At 35.6% G+C, this 14688-nt stretch overlaps 1 long non-coding RNA gene across 2 annotated transcripts in view; it reads right to left on the reverse strand.

The window, feature by feature from the left end:
* Positions 1 to 629: 629 nt before the first annotated feature.
* The window catches only part of LOC133522789 (uncharacterized), a 39283-nt gene continuing 25224 nt past the window's right edge, over positions 630 to 14688 (reverse strand). The window contains exons 3-4 of one of the 2 annotated variants that reach the window (XR_009800127.1): positions 11324 to 11572; positions 630 to 1143 (exon numbers count right to left, since the gene is read on the reverse strand). This is a non-coding gene — a long non-coding RNA (uncharacterized LOC133522789). Of the gene's footprint in view, positions 1144 to 9673; positions 11573 to 14688 lie in introns of those variants that run through there. The other variant, XR_009800126.1, reaches the window with a different exon arrangement.

Raw genomic sequence — 14688 nt, forward strand, 5'->3', positions numbered from 1 at the left:
TCTATGTTAGTTTTAAAAAAAATATGCTGTAGTTTGGTACAAATTATTCCACCCCTATTTATCTTTTGTTTCAAACAGTGGATTTTAAGCCAATTTTGCACACTGCCTGAACTTGCTTATTAATCGGGATCAACTAACGTGTCTTCAATTTCCTCTTTTTTTTATTTTTAGTTATTTTTCTTCGTCCCCCCATAATGTACTTCTTACCTTAATATACCATACGATTTAATGTATTTCCAACGGTTCACCAACACTAACATTACGTGACACGTCCGCCCTGCTCGCGTCCCGCTAAAATACTAGGCAATATTTTTTCCTCTTACGGTTCTCTTACCTGACTTTACTTAGTAGTAGTAGTAAACACTTTATTGTACAAAAACACATAACAAAAGTAACTTATAATTAGGAAAAGTTAAGTACAAAGACGAACTTATCCCTTTAAGGGATCTCTTCCAGTTAACCTTTGAGTAACCAGTTAACCTTAGTTTTCGAATTTTTAAAAAAATTGACTTAAACCTAACACTATTTCGATATTTATTTTATTGAAGTATTTATTTATTTTCATACAAGATTACACAATTAAGTTAATTATAAATAAACTTAAAAATTTTAATAAAATCTTTAGGCTTCATAAATAAATAAAATGCCCCTCAAGTCACTGCCAGTGAGCAGTGTGCCCAGGCTGGCCGCATTGCCACGTTAGATGGCAATACTTATCCTTTGAAAAAAATTCTGGCCAGCCTTGTGGTCCCCTATGGCATCAATAAGGCGCGTCGCTAGGTCTTTGTAGAGTCGGCCATCAAAGCCGCAGCGTTTCGACCTCAAACGACTCAAAAATGTAACTACTCCGAGGGTGGCGTATTTGCGGCGTTTGAGGTCTTCCGCCGCAGACGCGGCATGGCCAGCATCACTGCCGGTGCCCGGAAGGTCGAGCAGCGCGAGAGTGTTAATGCATGTGGCATCCCAGACTAGGCCGTCCCATCTTATAACTTATAAGGCACCAGAGTCATACCGTCGGGCATCTTGCCATCATCCCTAGCCAGACCAACGGGCTCGAGTATGGTCGGACGGACTTTGACGCTGACAAAGGCCCTTCGGATGACATCGTTGATGATGGCGTGTCGGGGTATGCGGTAGGCGCTTCTGCAACAAGAAAGCCCATAATGTCTATCCTTTGACATTAAGTTTTGTACCATAACCTATTTAAGACTTTCACGTTTTGAACACATATTTTATATAATCTGTAACGGGTCTATCGCGAACTAGAGGACACAAGGTTAAACTGTTGCGAAAAGTGGAAAAGCCCACACCCACGTTAAGCACGTTTCTGTCCATAGTAAAGTTCATAAATTTCAATCTTATTCCAATTCAATAAAATACAAATTTGTTTGAAGGTTTCCAATGACTTATCATCTCGATTGACACATGCATTTCGGCGCGTTCGCCCAGCTTCCACTCACGGTCACCTTGGGGAGGCCACGTAAGATAAGCATGCAGAAACGGTACTTTACTTAGCCACAAGTTTACGATGACATACGCAGTTTTTATCCGTTTGCATAGCAAAACATCGAAAATGACGCGACGCTTTTGCTTTACATTTTCACAAACAGATCTTCCATCAAAGTCTTCATCATAAGAACCGTTTGATACTATACTGAATACCATACTGAACCGTTTGATATTGGCTTAACAAAATATAATGTATAAATAGTAAATAACTCGCTAAAGCTTGTAAGATACCTTGTACACTGGTTGACTATTAAAAATTATTCAATAGGGTAATTCCATTTTATTGTAAATAGCCGTTTTCCTTGATCCGTGCCATCTATTGTTTTCTCTATTCAGGTTTTTTTTTCAATTCTTTCAATTATGCTTAGTCAGTCATTTTTTTAATGTCTAAAATTCAGTTTTGTGCGTGAAAAATTCGCCAACCTATGCTTACGGTTTTTCAGAATATTATCTCGGGGAACGGTAGTGCTCCCGCCAAGACGAGTAAAGCGAAGCGCAAGGGCCTACCTCTTCTCGAAGTGCTTCGGTCGCTCGAAACTTGGTTTTGGATTGTACCAAATAAACAAAATACTCAGAATATGATGTTAATAGTGAACTTATAAAACATAGAAATTTTCAATGACATTACTCTTATACTTTAGATTTTATTGATATCTAAAAAACCGCGATTTCGTCACTCTGATGATCATCAAAACTCTTTGGTATGTAAGCTATTTAGTATTATCCAAAAAAATTAACTTGTATCCCTCAATCCCTCAAACTAGGGGATGAAAGTTCATACTAGAGGTCTGAAAATGCCTTAAATCTTGTCATAAAATAATAAAATACGTATTTCAGGATAAATCACCCCCCCCCCCCCCCCTCAAATGTGGGATGGAAGATTGTCATAAGCAACTTACAAAAAGGCTTGAACTGTCAAAAAGTTATCAAATTGCATGTAGAGTCAAACTTCTATCTCTACAAGCTACTTAGTCACATGGGTATAAGGTTTAAAATTTATTCACTATTCATTACTTTTTTGTTATACGTTCCTACATTAGTTCATGTAACAAAACGGCCAAGCCGCATATTTTGACTAAGGTGTAGACTTGTAGAGTTTGTGAAGTTAGGGCTCGTAGAGATAACTTTTTGACAGTGCGAGCCTTATGGTTTCATATTGGCAATTTTTAACATAAAAATGGTGTTGGTGGGATATTTATATTCCATAAAAAATGTAGACTTAGTTTTGTAAATCATACAATTATGAAACCAACCCATTACTCAGATATCTTTACTCTCGTAAAATGCGGAGTTATGCAGCAAATTATTGAACTGCGAGGAAAATACTGACTTAAAAATGTATTCTGCGATATATTGAGTCCTACGTATGACCTAAGATGCTCAATGCTTTTATCGTTTTTCATCACTTACAAACGAGAGTGACACGTGGCATGAAAAAGTACTAACATTAATTGTACGCTAGTACTAAATACCTATCTCGATGCTCCAGTAAAGTCAAGGTTACGCTCTTTAGAGCATATTGCCAATCCTTTTACGCGAGCAGCATGTAGATTAATTATACCAAGCAAGCCTCCAATGCATTAAAACTCCAGTACAACAAATTCTGAATAGAATGCTCTTGGGCTTACCTAGTTTTGCATGGCACATTTTGCGAAGCTAGAACAGTCGGTTTTCCGGCAAGGAAATAGTATCTCTACTAGATGAGTAAGAAGCAGTCTCAACAGTATTCTGAATGTAATTGCTGATAAATATGATAGCCCAATTCTCGCTCAATGGATTAGGCAAATTATAGGAGTAGCAATTAGCCCTTATTTAAAAGTAAGAAATGTTCAAATTAAAATTTAGTTACCTAATATTGTATTCCAACATTTAGCTTTAAGTTTGATTTATTTGTTTTGTTCTTACTTGTTACTGACAACTATGAAGTCTGTTCATCGAAATAAATATATTTATTATTATTATTTATGTATTTAATCACTTTTTGTGTCAAATTAGTAGCTGTACATCTTATATTGCACAACGATACATTCCGAAAGCTGTCCCCAATTGAGATAATGCAGATCAACTTACACATCTCATCGCAATGGACCGCCGTGAGTCAGAGTGAAAGTGACCTTCACACCGCGAATACCGCGGCCAGACAAAACACACTGTGCGTAACCATGACTCAGCATTGACATTGATTCTCATCATAATATGATAGACATACGTATCATTCCACAAATATTGGTGCAACTTTTCGGCTTGGGCTGGTGGAGTGATGGAAAGTTCACCTGATATGAGCTCAACTATAACAAGACCGTTCAGCAGGCAAATTATGGATGGCTTTAGCACTACGGGATTGGAAGAGACTCCTTTTTTAATCACGTTATCACATAGATAGATAAATACGACCATAATATCCAAACAAAGTTGAGCCATTGTCGAGGGTAGAGGTGGAAGATAAGTAGCAAGTTGGCTGTTTATTTAAACACTGACAAGCCTTATTGAGCTTGCTGAGGGACTTAGTCAATTTGTGTAGTAATGTCCTATAATATTTATTTATTTATATTTATTTACTGACAGATTACCTCGCAAACCTTAATACACTGATGTTGCATTTTCACGAGCCGTCTTGGATGTAGCTTTTTATAGATTACCATTTTGTAAATCACATGTTTTAGAATCGCGTAGTTTATGTCAGCAGTGGTATTTAATTGTGTTCATTTTGTTTTTACTGATCCGTAATGGAAATAAAAATTATATCTATTTTGCGTTACTATTAACGCTCCTATATACCCTATACATTTTTATACCCTATAGGTACATTTTTTATATGTATCGATTTATCTCGTTAAGTGAAATGTAATATTTTTTTTTGAGATAAATAAAAATATCTTTAACCCGATATATTTATTCCAGTGACCATGATGATTCAACATTAACATTGGTTCTCATCAAACTAAAATCCTGTAGGTATCATACTATGATGGATTCTTTATAATAGAACAGCAACGTCCAGTTACCCGCCGTCATGCTCACACAATTTCGTAGGTGTTAAATGAAGGTCTATATAAACGTAAAGTTACAGCATTATTCATTCATTCACTGTCGAATGTCAGATATTTAGAACAGTTATAATATTTATTTGAAATATCGTAGCCAAAATTAAACAACCAAGATTGGTAAGTTCTGTTTACATATTTCTTCACAATAAGGGTCTTCACACCTATTTAAATAAGTACTAGCTAAATTATTAATTACTAACTTGACTACAAGATTGGGGAATGAGCTTTATAACATTAGTTGCTGTAGCCACTGCTAACAGCACCGATCGTTTTTTTTTTTCGTTTATTTAAAGGTGACATTGGGATGACAACTGCAGCTTCATTAATGTTGCGACGTTAAGGTGCGACCAGACCGCAGCTTAAAAAACGGTCACGATACGGAATCGCAGTGACGCGTCGTATGCGTACCGTTTTTGACGCATGCTCCCCACACCGCTGCTTAAAAAACGGTGACGGTACGGAATCGCTGTGACGTGCTTCACGCGAATCTTTTGTGTTCGCAAATCTTTGCGTCTTTTACGTCACCGGTGTGGTGTCTGCCATAAGATCTCCGTGTAATATTTTTTGCGATTTTTACGCAGTTCAATTTACGGTGCGTCAGCGTATTTTAAGCAGCGGTGTGGGGAGCATGCGTCAAAAACGGTACGCATACGACGCGTCACTGCGATTCCGTATCGTGACCGTTTTTGAAGCTGCGGTCTGGTCGCACCTTTACTGCTGTGAAGTTGACGCGGCGCTGTTGCTTTCAATTCTCTTGATAAAATGAGTGTCGGATTAAACGTTCAAATCGCGGCAGTAATACGGCAACGTCACTTAATTTATTAACCTTTTAACCGCTTAGAATTTTTCATCGATCGTGCCCGTGTCGCTGCCGGTACGAAGTTACACGAAGTTTTGTCTTATTTATCAGACTACGGCGAAATGAGCTAGATATTATCCCCCTTATTCATAAACGTGTACTAAAGTTACGATGCCGCTGATCATCGTTTGTCCCTTTCCATCATAACAATACGTCGGAAAGGGACAAACGGTGATCAGCGGCATCGTAACTTTAGTACACGTTTATGAATAAGGGGGTATATGTATTATATATGAGTCTACGGCGGTTAAAAGGAAAAGAAAATTGACAGTGACAGCGGCCGCGTAAGTATCGCAGCAGTAATGCAGCTTAAGGCAGTACGAATAGCTTGATATAAATAAATAAAAACTTGTGGAATAAATACTAAAAGTCACTAAGCAAGCAAGGTTTAAAAGAAGCAAACAAAATAAAAGAATTTGAATGTGGACAAGAGTATTACTCATAGGTAGGTCTATTAACTCCGTTCCATCCGAGAGATCCGTTCTTCAAACAATAATGACTTTGCAATTGTTGAATTTAGACTATGTTTAGATTGTAATCCGGATTTAAAATGTGCGTCACAAAATTTCCGAACAAAATGCTGTAAACAGATTGAATATTGAAATATGTATGTAGGTATCTATTTGAAATCAATTGACACTAAAACTCGGTATTTCATGAGGACCCTGAAAGATTTTAATAGTGTATTTCTGATCAATGATCATATTTAATGACTAAAATGTCCAATTAACTTTTCTGGAATTCACCTAGTTCAAAAGTTAATGCCAATTGAAAAAAAAAAAAAATTGTTACTTCAAACCTTCAAGAAAAGAGCGTACTCCCATCTTAAAGGCCGGCAACGCACTTACAACCCTTCTGGTTTTGCAGGTGTCCATGGGCGGCGGTAATCGCTTACCCGTCCGCTCCGCCCGCGCGCGCGCGCGGCGGTGATCTGTCAGCTCGTTTGCCTCCTCAATCATAAAAAAAATACTTAGTGCTAAATGCCTTGTTGATGGCGACGTAGTCTAACTATCCACATTGATAGATCTAAAAAAGTGGCAGATAACACTTTGCAAACACTAGGTTTTATGAAAAAAAAAGTAAAAAATTCATTTTAACTGACAGGTTAGGTTTACTACATTTGATTCTTACGTACAAATACAATTAAAGGGGGAAAAAGATCATAATTTTTTTTTTTTTACGAAATTGTCCGTAACTCATATAACATGTTTTTAACCTAAAATCTTTGGGGTTCCTTGTGTCGTGATACACCGTAAGAGTATAAGAGGCAAAGCTCTTTTACCGTAATAAAAGTCACTCTCGCGAAGGAACAGGTTACTTTCTTTGGACAAGTTAGGAGATGAACATATCAAAAGTCCCCGGCTGTAGCCCTTAAGCCGGGGGGAATAGGGGGTATGAAGATCCCATTTTTCGGCTTTTCACTTATATATTGGAAACTTTGTGGCTTAGCGACATGACTACTTACACAAAACGAAAGTTGATTAAATTTGCTACAAGTTTTACGATATCTTGTATATAAGTAGTTTTTGAGATATCCGCTCTTGATAGTTTATTGAGGCCATATCGCTAAAACGCATAGTTTCCGAGAGATAACCGAAAATCAAAAGATGGGAACTTTAAACCCCCTCTCCCCCCGGCTTAAGGGCTACGGCCGGCCGGGGACTTTTGATATTTTCAACTCTTAACTAATCTAAACAAAGTTACAAAGTCAAAAATTGTGTTCCCAGCTTTTCTCTCTATAACTATTTTTAGCATTTGTTACCTGGCCTAGACAAGAAGAAGACGAAGGCGGCAAGAAGGGTTTGGTAGCTCACGTTAGAAATGTTTCTGCCCTCGCCTTTTAAATACACATAGGTAATTGCATTTGTCTTAATTGCCATGACAAATGTTCTTGTTTTACACTCAAAAATCGTTCAAGTTCATGTTCATTATCAATTTATCAGTCATATCCGGATGTTAGTATTTATCTGATCATCAACCATATCCGAGCATAACCGGGGCAGGGGGTTTTCAGTTTGCGTCATTATCTGGTATGGCGGATTGGTGAGCTCACGTATTCTACTTATCCGACGTCACCGATTTGTGCGCGATTGTTGATTTTGGGTTGTGAGGTATTTGTGGTTTACAATAACGTATATAAAAACCTTTTTATCCGCTTTACACATGCACAAAAATGTGATTCCTTATTCTTTATTCATGAGTATAAGTTTACAGCTACAGCCAAGACACTTATACTGTTAATACATATGTAGTCATTATCATAAAGTTAGTAAATTTGTATTATTCACATTATACACTTTTAGAACTATCTTTGGAATTAAACATAAATATAATGTATTATTAAGTTACATAGAGATTTAATAAAATAAAAAAGTAACATAGGTAGAATTTAAAAAAATCCTGATACTACGTTGTAGGGACGGCCACTTGTCTGAGAATATGTCTGCGTTTTGGACTGTAGCTATGAAGTTATTTAGTTATTCTATTGCTCGGTGTAACTAAGTGGGTAACACACTGTTACTGGTTTAGGAATGAAAAGTGAATCATAATATTTTATTTTCCAAATAGATTACAGTTTTTCATACCACTATGATACCATTCTGTCTTTGTTTGCTTTTTGGGATTTTTACTAATTTTAATTTGTTGAAGTATTTATTTGTTGTAAAAAGAAAATACAAACAATAAACTAAAACAAATTATCTCGGGCAAGCAACGAGTATATTTAACTACCTGCTTGCTTATTGTTTATATAAAAATAAATACTCATGAAACTTGTTCATGAGAAATTATTATTATAAATACTCCACAATTTATATATTTTATTTAATTACAGGTCACATCCAATTAATATAATGTATAACAAGTAGATGCATTACGCTAATCATTGTCCTCTTATTGCTAATGGGCCTAGAGAAGCTTAATTTTAAGCTCAGGGGAATTGAGCTGTTGAAAGATCCCAAATGATTCTAAGCTAGCTGAGGATTTCATGAATATCTTTACTTAATACATATATGTAATAAATTGTCCAATATAATTACCTATGTAATAGACTTAAATCCGGCCACAAACTCGAGTAAGGGGATTTCAATACTTCATCACTATCTTGAATGGATCTATGAGCTCATAAATTGAACGTCACGGTTCCATGTCTAGATAATGGCTTTTGCGAAAATGACTGTATGCTGCGGGTGTGTATGTATGTGGGGGGGGGGGGTCTGAAAGTTTGGTTACGACTTAAGAAAACGTCGTTTTTGCGTAATTGCTCATCATAACTCGAATGTATAGTTTAGAATACGAAAGCTTAGTAACCTGCTGACCAAATATATAAAAAAAAACGGCCAAGAGCATGTCGGGCCACGCTCAGTGTAGGGTTCCGTAGTTACTCTTCCGTCACAATAAGCTAAACTGGAGCTCAAAGTATAGTAAATTGTTAACCAAGGGATGAAACGGTACCTTTCACGCGGGTTAAACAAATAGGCAAATTTGCATAATCAGTACCTAATTAAAGTAAGTTTTTTTACTGTGAAGGGTAAACTTTTTACGATAACTCAAAAACAGCTAAACTGATCATATCCGCTATAGTTTTCATTTAATTTCTTTCTTAAGCTCTACTTCCACGATTTTTTTCATATTTTTTGGTCCTATGGTTCAAAAGCTAGAGGGGGGGGGGGGGACACATTTTTTTTTCGGAGCGATTATCTCCGAATATATTCACTTTATCAAAAAATGTTTGTTGAAGACCCCTATTAGTTTTGAAAGACTTTTCCAACAATACTCCACACATGCATATAAGCTGAAGTACTGAAAATAGATTTACTTACCTACATATTAGTCTCAATTCCATTAAATACATAAAAAATGGTATTTGATGAATTAACTTATCTACTAGGCTGTTCTAATTGTTATAAGTATTAACAAAAATGTGAATGCTAAAAATAGCGCATTTTTTTACTTAAAGTATGACCAGACATAACGCCAAGTATAGACAAGATTAACACCTCAAGCTAAATTTACCGTTTCCTCTGACATCACTCATCTGAAATCATTGTTTGTAAACACATCAAACTGCGTCCAAGCATTTTGTTTGAAATACTTTATATGGGTTTGAAGAAGAGTATAGCCCTACTTAACAGAAAAGTCGTTCGTTAAACACGAATGTCCATTTTTTGCGACTTCTGATTTCAGTCCAGTTGTATCGACAAACAGTGTAAAGTACGCCGGACCTAGTGATACTGATTTGCGTCATATCCTACAGTGTAACCTTAAAATTGATATGAATAATGCTTTAGCTAAGTCATGGGTGACTGCAAATGTGTCGATAAGGTGATGGGTTACGAAGTATAAACAAATTCTTAATGTAAACAAAGTCAAGTAACTAGGGTGGTATTACATAAACGTTATCATTTTTATCTGCCTAACATTTATTTTAATCTTCCTAATAGAAGTTGCTGTATACTAAGAGACAAGCAGTCCTTTTACTCGTCTCGTCTCGTCTACCTAACTTAGACAAGTAAAAAATACAAGTACAAATAGTTTATTTGCAGTTATATGTTTACAAGTATAAATTGCATTAAAATAAACCTGCATATCCAAGCTTCTACACCCAATACACCGCTACAAATTCTGTTAAGCAATTTATTACGCAAAGATTTCTGCATTCTCATGTCCATCGTCTCGTATGCAGTATCTCTATATAAATATGCAAATGTGCAACTAAATAATTATGCAAACAGAAAATAGCCGCACCACTACTACAATATTTTTTATTTTAACCATCTAACGGCACTTAGTCAAGGTCGTTTACTGTATATGTTTGTGTTCATTTTCATTTCCGATCTTTTGAATATTTTCCCGATTACGAAATCAATATTTTACGTGCCAAGATCAAGAATGAATCATGGTATCTCCCGGCTATTTCCAATATATTAGTAGCGAGTGAAAAATGCAGAGAATGAAAGTTATTTTGTTTTTCATCTGAGTTTTGTTTTGATGAGTCAGTCCAGGTTGCATGAGTCTTAGTTTGAATGAGCTTTTCAATGAGAATGTAGAAAAATATACGATAAATCATATTAAGTATTATTAAAGTTTAAATAAATAAATACATATGTGGCATATGGGCCTTATGGTAAATGATTATTGTGATAAATAAGTTTACGGCGTAATAGATCGATAGAAAGATAGCGCATTTTGAATCGACATGTATTCTATTTCAATTTAAAACGAGTTACCTATATACTTGTGTTCGTATCAACTCCAAAAGTATTCATTAATTTTTATAACAAAACAAACAAACTTACAAACACTTAAATGAACCATAACTACCTGTTTATCTATTCTACGTGTCGAAAGGAAAACAAAACACCATTCATTACAATGACCATTTTCTCGGCCAAGTTCATTGCACCGTTCCGATAGTAAATTTATCGAGCGTTCGACATTAGCGCGAGAATCGGTCCCAAGGTCCTCGATACGATTCCATTCATGCTCCGTACGTGTGTGGTACTGACGGCACTGTACACATGTAGTGTGGTTGTGTGCGTTTGTTGGCGATATGTAGCATAGTACTACTAGTGTTGAAGCGTACTTGCGATTAGACAACAGGTTTGTTTTGAATTCTTTATGGATTTCCATAACTTCGGAATATTTACGGAATTTAAAGAAAGGAAAAAATCATCATATAATTTCCAGTTTCCCGTTTTTTGTGTCAACTTTATTGACTTATCTTTTCAATCTTTATTTATTTAGAGTCTTTGTTTAGGTTTTTTATAATATGTATCAGGTGCTTGTTGTACTTGTTCCTTTCGGCTTTCACGAGATTCTCATCATGGGGGTTGGTGAGGTCGACAAGCACGGTCCGGCGCTGCGATCATACTTTATTATTATTATAAAACAAGTGATATTAAACTACCTTCTATGATTACTCAAAGTCCTGATATGATGATTTCCATGGCGTCCTAACTTAAGCTGTTGATAAAGTTGATGCAGGTAGTAACCTGTTTATCATCACCGTCGATCATGTTTTTGCATGCAGATTCACTGTTGAGATAATATTCTTCAACTTTCCTTGTGTGCAATCCTCAGTGCTGGTTTTAGGTCCGTCCATGGCATGATTGGCAAACTGCCATCTTTAGGTTCTGCCTGCACCTCTTCTGTATTTCTGAAAAATAAAAACATAATGTTCCTGGACCTATAATTTTTCTTTTTAAAGGTTTGGTTTGGTTGACTTTAATTTTCTTTACGTCCGTTGCGTTTGCAATGAAAACTCGATGTTATTTTTTTTTACATTTTTGAATTATTATTTTAAAAGAAAAATAAATTGGCAGTATGTTTGTCCAATAACTGCATATTACTAGTTGAGAGTGTAACTATATATTTTTAAACTTGTCGATTTTTTTTTTTTAAACCTGTGATATAATGACATAAAAAAAAAATATTCATGAATCATGCTTACAACTAATTACATATATATATTCTTCTGACAAACCACGGACTGATTTGTTGGCAGACGAGGCTCCTATAAGTTTATGTAAGCTAGGTAGATTATATGTAACTTAAAACTTTATCTTTTTAACTTTTTACCGCATGCGCAGCCCTATATGGCAGTTGTAATTTTCAATTCTATTTAGCTATGTTATGTTACAATTATATAAATTTATTTTAAATCACTTCGAACGAACGAACATTTTACGGCTGTAGGTATATAACTACCTTTTAAACAAAACCATAAGTGCGTACACAGCCTTATCTAAAGCAGCGTTAGCGGGTGTGCGATGCCACAGGATGCACGACAAAGGCCGGAATAGGAAGCGATGAGACCGGCCCACAGACGGATCCGTAAGCTTCGCTACGTCAGGGATCCATAAGGGCCACGTGAATATAAAAATGTGTTAAGAGGAAAGTGGACGACCGCTAATTCATACAAACGTACTCCCCTACTCCAGTAGCACGCATTTTTTCTATTTTTAACATTTATAATAATTTAAAAATCGAATAAAGTCAAACGAAGGGGCTTGGCAGTCCTTTATACAGGTTGTTTAGTCACCTCCAAAAATTTACGGGCTGAATATATAGGTCATACTGAGCAACTTTTCCTATTGGATCAACCCCGAAATCGCAAAAAAAAAAATTACTCTCCCTTGTTCCTTGTTATGGGGAAGGATATAGAATTCACAACCCCAAAAAATTCCCGTAAGGGTGAAAAGGGGAAGGAAAAGGGCGTTAGGGGAAAAAGGGGTTGAAGTTTTTATGGGGAATCAGTAAAAAAAACAGTTACTACAAGAAGTATTGTATGATAATAATAATGAATAGTGAATAAATTTTTCACTTTACGCCTATGTGACGGTAGGGAAACGGCCAAGCCATATATGTTGACTAAGGTATAGAGTTTGTGAAGTTAGGACTTGTAGAGTTTGAAGCTTGGCTCTACTCTTGTAGAGATCTGATAACTTTTTGACAGTGCGAGCCTTATAGTCTCGTCTTGGCAACATTTTACATGAAAATGTTTTTGATGGGATAATACTTTTCTAGTTATTTGACATTATAGTGCCACCCCCGCACTCTGACACTTGCCAAGTCAGTGCAGAATCTGCTTAGTCCAATTCTATACCGTGTTTTTATTGAATTCCGTTAAGTCCGGGGTTTGGGGTAAGTACGTTTAAGGAAACTAAATGGCATAGTTAATATATTTTTTTTTTTTACTTATAAAAAGTAATTCAATGTTATACAGGTAGCATTGTTGTAACGGGCATTACATTTAATTCAACCAAACAATTGAAAACTGTGACATATCAAATGTAATTTCGAACATCGGTCGTCCGAGATAGTGCTTGCGTTTAGTAGCAAATGTACACACTCGTACTAAACACTAATCAATATGTAAACAGGCCATAAAGCAAGTGTATACGCTCGTAAGGGCCCTATAAGATAAAAATAAATTATTGATTATCTCCGAAATAGAGTTCATTAGAATACCGGTGTCTTTGAGAAAGTTTGAGAAACTTAATTTAAGCTCGGGAATGCACCCTTGAAATTAACGGAAATAAAAAAAACACGGTGTATTATGGATGCAAATTTATAAAAACGTTAGAAATTTTGCAAAAGATGTGTTTATTGAAAGATATTATTAAAATATATATAATACCACTTTTTATCGTGTAGCCAGTCTTTATGTCAAAGCTTTTTTTTTTCTTGTTATGTACCCATATTCTTGTGCATACTCGTATTGGTAACGTATCTGAAATAAATCCGTTTCTTTTGGCGGAACCCTTAATTAATTTCTCAGTACCTCCTACTAGTATTTCCATTAAAATAATTCAATATCTTCGCAACAATGTAACGCAGAAAGCGGCTTTACGCACTGGAGCGCTCGAGATAGAGATACCTTTGGTCATAAGCAAGTAAACAAATTTTCACCTTATTCAATTACCGTAAGCTGTAAAAGTGTATAGATATTTCTGAACATATCTGTAATTGCTAAGGTGATCCGGGTTCAAACATCCGGACCCGGATGTTTGGAATATCCGGATGTCGCTACTGGATTTGTTCAGGCCGTTGACTGTTGGGTTTATTCGTTTATTCTCGAAGACTTTAAGAACGTATTAGATTTGGACCGTAGACGTGTTAACAGTTGGTATTAGACGGCGAATTATTTATTATTTTTATTATATTTATATTTATCTATTAAAATATATTAGTATATTTTTCCTCCTAGTATATTTTTCTATTAAAATAGCCGAAATCTATTTACAATATAGATTACAAATTTCAAAATGCGACTACATACATTCAATAAACTCTTCATCTAAATATTGAATAAAAATTAACTTTATTAACCAAAAAAGATCCACAGAAAGCTCATCACCTTAGGTTTCGTCAAATTAGAACGTGCATTAACATGTCATCTGCAACACGCATCGTCAAAAGTAATTTAAAAAAGTCAAGTTATTACTGTATTGTTTTGAAGTTGAACTAAGTTATTCAATGAAAACATACTCACAATATATTTGTTTGAACGTTTATCCGACAACGATTTATTTTGACCTTCTCGTACTCATAATCATGTCTGCGATGCGATATGACAGGTGGTAATTTTACCAACAATTGTCCATTATTAACAGAACTGCTGTTAATAACCGTATTTAGTGCAATCATACGCTCTATGTTCACGACTATACGGTTCTTAGTAGATTTGCGGTATGATTTAAGATGCAAGGGAAGAGAGTTCTGTTCAATATGGTTTTTTATTTCAAAAATCTAGGTCACGTAAGCTATTGC

Source organism: Cydia pomonella, chromosome 11 (genome assembly GCF_033807575.1).
Source record: "Cydia pomonella isolate Wapato2018A chromosome 11, ilCydPomo1, whole genome shotgun sequence".
NCBI classification, from domain to species: Eukaryota; Metazoa; Arthropoda; class Insecta; order Lepidoptera; family Tortricidae; genus Cydia; species Cydia pomonella.